The following is a 5,000-nucleotide window of genomic DNA, read 5'->3' on the forward strand; positions in this document are numbered from 1 at the left end:
GTGCTGGAGCTCCGTCCCAGGGTGCGGGAGCCCCCTGTCCCGCAATCCAGCCGAGGGTCCGGGAGCTGGGGACAGGGTGTCCACCGGGGCCCAGGGAGGCTCTCCCCGGCCTGGCTGGGGGTCCAGGAAGCTGGGCCCGGTGCTGGATCTCCGTCCCGGGGTGCGGGAGCCCCCTGTCCCGCAAGCCAGCCGAGTGTCCGGGAGCTGGGGACAGGGTGTCCACCGGGGCCCGGGGAGGCTCTCCCCGGGCCTTGCTAGGGTCCGTGTGCCCGAAGGAGGCTCCCCGGCCTGGCTGGGTTGAGAAGCAGCGACCGGCCCCGGGGCCTGGGTTTCGGTCAGGGCCTGGGGCGTGGGAGTCCCCGTCCTGCGGCCTGACAAGTGTCCGTCTGCCCGGGACAAGGGTCCCTGGTGCAGAGCCCTGGAGCCCTGCGTGGGTGGGCAGGCAGGGAGCCCTACCACTATGGCTGCTTTCAGTTGCCGGCCATCTGGTGGCGCCTTTCCCCTCGGCCATCTGGTCGCGCGCAATGCTTTCCAATGGGGCGACCAGATGGCCGGGCCGGCCTGGAAGTCCCGATGAGGGTCCATTTGCCTCCCGGATCCCAGCCAGGGCTCCAGGAGGCCGGGCGCGTTCGCCCCTAGGGTCCCCTCCGTCACTCGCAGCGCGCGAGTTACAAGAAAGGGGGGTATCCTTCCTCCGGATTAGTAGGGGCAGGGTATGCCGGAACACCCATGCCGGGGCTGTGCGGTTCCTTGCCGGGGACCAGACGGGCTACGCCCGGGCAACATCCTTCCCAGGCCTCCGGGGCTTCCCTCCTCCGGGCCGCGGCATGGCAAAGTGCCCAGGGACGGGCTCCACGGGTCCCGGGCAGTCCTTTCCGCACCCCCCGGGCGCCCAGGCCCCGAGAGCTCCGGTGGTCCTCCCCGTGCCTGAGGCCCAGCCGGGAAGCAGAGTCCCACCCCGAGCCATTGGTGGGTGGGCAGGCGGGAGTCCTTTCAGTTGCCGGCCATCTGGTGGCGCCTTTCCCCTCGGCCATCTGGTCGCGCGCAGTGCTTTCCAATGGGGGCGACCAGATGGCCGGGCCGGCCTGGAAGTCCCGATGAGGGTCCATTTGCCTCCCGGATCCCAGCCAGGGCTCCAGGAGGCCGGGCGCGTTCGCCCCTAGGGTCCCCTCCGTCACTCGCAGCGCGCGAGTTACAAGAAAGGGGGGTATCCTTCCTCCGGATTAGTAGGGGCAGGGTATGCCGGAACACCCATGCCGGGGCTGTGCGGTTCATTGCCGGGGACCAGACGGGCTACGCCCGGGCAACATCCTTCCCAGGCCTCCGGGGCTTCCCTCCTCCGGGCCGCGGCATGGCAAAGTGCCCAGGGACGGGCTCCACGGGTCCCGGGCAGTCCTTTCCGCACCCCCCGGGCGCGCAGGCCCCGAGAGCTCCGGTGGTCCTCCCCGTGCCTGAGGCCCAGCCGGGAAGCAGAGTCCCACCCCGAGCCATTGGTGGGTGGGCAGGCGGGAGTCCTTTCAGTTGCCGGCCATCTGGTGGCGCCTTTCCCCTCGGCCATCTGGTCGCGCGCAGTGCTTTCCAATGGGGGCGACCAGATGGCCGGGCCGGCCTGGAAGTCCCGATGAGGGTCCATTTGCCTCCCGGATCCCAGCCAGGGCTCCAGGAGGCCGGGCGCGTTCGCCCCTAGGGTCCCCTCCGTCACTCGCAGCGCGCGAGTTACAAGAAAGGGGGGTATCCTTCCTCCGGATTAGTAGGGGCAGGGTATGCCGGAACACCCATGCCGGGGCTGTGCGGTTCATTGCCGGGGACCAGACGGGCTACGCCCGGGCAACATCCTTCCCAGGCCTCCGGGGCTTCCCTCCTCCGGGCCGCGGCATGGCAAAGTGCCCAGGGACGGGCTCCACGGGTCCCGGGCAGTCCTTTCCGCACCCCCCGGGCGCGCAGGCCCCGAGAGCTCCGGTGGTCCTCCCCGTGCCTGAGGCCCAGCCGGGAAGCAGAGTCCCACCCCGAGCCATTGGTGGGTGGGCAGGCGGGAGTCCTTTCAGTTGCCGGCCATCTGGTCGCGCCTTTCCCCTCGGCCATCTGGTCGCGCGCAGTGCTTTCCAATGGGGGCGACCAGATGGCCGGGCCGGCCTGGAAGTCCCGATGAGGGTCCATTTGCCTCCCGGATCCCAGCCAGGGCTCCAGGAGGCCGGGCGCGTTCGCCCCTAGGGTCCCCTCCGTCACTCGCAGCGCGCGAGTTACAAGAAAGGGGGGTATCCTTCCTCCGGATTAGTAGGGGCAGGGTATGCCGGAACACCCATGCCGGGGCTGTGCGGTTCATTGCCGGGGACCAGACGGGCTACGCCCGGGCAACATCCTTCCCAGGCCTCCGGGGCTTCCCTCCTCCGGGCCGCGGCATGGCAAAGTGCCCAGGGACGGGCTCCACGGGTCCCGGGCAGTCCTTTCCGCACCCCCCGGGCGCCCAGGCCCCGAGAGCTCCGGTGGTCCTCCCCGTGCCTGAGGCCCAGCCGGGAAGCAGAGTCCCACCCCGAGCCCCTGGTGGGTGGGTGGGTGGCTGGGCAGGCGGGAGTCCTTTCAGTTGCCGGCCATCTGGTGGCGCCTTTCCCCTCGGCCATCTGGTCGCGCGCAATGCTTTCCAATGGGACGACCAGATGGCAGGGCCAGGCCTGGAAGTCCCGATGAGGGTCCATTCGCCTCTCGGATCCCAGCCAGGGCTCCAGGAGGCCGGGCGCGTTCGCCCCTAGGGTCCCCTCCGTCACTCGGAGCGCGCGGGTTTCAAGAATGGGGGGTAGCCTTCCTCCGGATTACTAGGGACAGGGTACTCTGGGACCCCTCTCGGTCCTCAGCCGGCAACTGGGTCCTGCCGTGTGGCAGGGTGCCCGGAGGGTCTTCCCCTGCGAGCCCGGGAGCCCTGGCTGGTTCCAGGGGCCCGGCCGGGCCCCGGGTCGGGGCCTCCGTCCCCGGGCCCTGTCCCCCGGCCTGCGGCACTGCCAAAGGCCCGGGACGGGGTTCCGTCGTGGCCGGGGAGCCTGCCCTCGCTCGCCTGGGTTCAGGAGCTCCGGCCGGGCCCCTGGGGTCCCCGGGGAGGGCGGCCTCCCCGCCCCGGGCTCCGTCCTGGGTCCTTCCGCATGGCAGGGTGCCCGGGGCGCGGTCCGGAGGGCCCGGGGAGGCTTCCCTTGCGCCTGCGGTCCCCGGAGCCCCGGCTGGTTCCAGGGGCCCGGGCGGGCCCCGGGTCGGGGTCTCCGTCCCCGGGCCCTGTCCCCCGGCCTGCGGCACTGCCAAAGGCCCGGGACGGGGTTCCGTCGTGGCCGGGGAGCCTGCCCTCGCTCGCCTGGGTTCAGGAGCTCCGGCCGGGCCCCTGGGGTCCCCGGGGAGGGCGGCCTCCCCGCCCCGGGCTCCGTCCTGGGTCCTTCCGCGTGGCAGGGTGCCCGGGGCGCGGTCCGGAGGGCCCGGGGAGGCTTCCCTTGCGCCTGCGGTCCCCGGAGCCCCGGCTGGTTCCAGGGGCCCGGGCGGGCCCCGGGTCGGGGTCTCCGTCCCCGGGCCCTGTCCCCCGGCCTGCGGCACTGCCAAAGGCCCGGGACGGGGTTCCGTCGTGGCCGGGGAGCCTCCCCTCGCTCGCCTGGGTTCAGGTGCTCCGGCCGGGCCCCTGGGGGCCCCGGGGAGGGCGGCCTCCCCGCCCCGGGCTCCGTCCTGGGTCCTTCCGCGTGGCAGGGTGCCCGGGGCGCGGTCCGGAGGGCCCGGGGAGGCTTCCCCATCGCCTGCGGTCCCGGGAGCCCCGGCTGGTTCCAGGGGCCCGGGCGGGCCCCGGGTCGGGGTCTCCGTCCCCGGGCCCTGTCCCCCGGCCTGCGGCACTGCCAAAGGCCCGGGACGGGGTTCCGTCGTGGCCGGGGAGCCTCCCCTCGCTCGCCTGGGTTCAGGTGCTCCGGCCGGGCCCCTGGGGGCCCCGGGGAGGGTGGCCTCCCCGCCCCGGGCTCCGTCCTGGGTCCTTCCGCGTGGCAGGGTGCCCGGGGCGCGGTCCGGAGGGCCCGGGGAGGCTTCCCCATCGCCTGCGGTCCCGGGAGCCCCGGCTGGTTCCAGGGGCCCGGCCGGGCCCCGGGTCGGGGTCTCCGTCCCCGGGCCCTGTCCCCCGGCCTGCGGCACTGCCAAAGGCCCGGGACGGGGTTCCGTCGTGGCCGGGGAGCCTCCCCTCGCTCGCCTGGGTTCAGGTGCTCCGGCCGGGCCCCTGGGGGCCCCGGGGAGGGTGGCCTCCCCGCCCCGGGCTCCGTCCTGGGTCCTTCCGCGTGGCAGGGTGCCCGGGGCGCGGTCCGGAGGGCCCGGGGAGGCTTCCCCATCGCCTGCGGTCCCGGGAGCCCCGGCTGGTTCCAGGGGCCCGGCCGGGCCCCGGGTCGGGGTCTCCGTCCCCGGGCCCTGTCCCCCGGCCTGCGGCACTGCCAAAGGCCCGGGACGGGGTTCCGTCGTGGCCGGGGAGCCTCCCCTCGCTCGCCTGGGTTCAGGTGCTCCGGCCGGGCCCCTGGGGGCCCCGGGGAGGGCGGCCTCCCCGCCCCGGGCTCCGTCCTGGGTCCTTCCGCGTGGCAGGGTGCCCGGGGCGCGGTCCGGAGGGCCCGGGGAGGCTTCCCCATCGCCTGCGGTCCCGGGAGCCCCGGCTGGTTCCAGGGGCCCGGCCGGGCCCCGGGTCGGGGTCTCCGTCCCCGGGCCCTGTCCCCCGGCCTGCGGCACTGCCAAAGGCCCGGGACGGGGTTCCGTCGTGGCCGGGGAGCCTCCCCTCGCTCGCCTGGGTTCAGGTGCTCCGGCCGGGCCCCTGGGGGCCCCGGGGAGGGCGGCCTCCCCGCCCCGGGCTCCGTCCTGGGTCCTTCTGCGTGGCAGGGTGCCCGGGGCGCGGTCCGGAGGGCCCGGGGAGGCTTCCCCATCGCCTGCGGTCCCGGGAGCCCCGGCTGGTTCCAGGGGCCCGGCCGGGCCCCGGGTCGGGGTCTCCGTCCCCGGGCCCTGTCCCCCGGCCT

Source organism: Triturus cristatus, chromosome 11 (genome assembly GCF_964204655.1).
Source record: "Triturus cristatus chromosome 11, aTriCri1.1, whole genome shotgun sequence".
In the NCBI taxonomy this organism is placed as follows: Eukaryota; Metazoa; Chordata; class Amphibia; order Caudata; family Salamandridae; genus Triturus; species Triturus cristatus.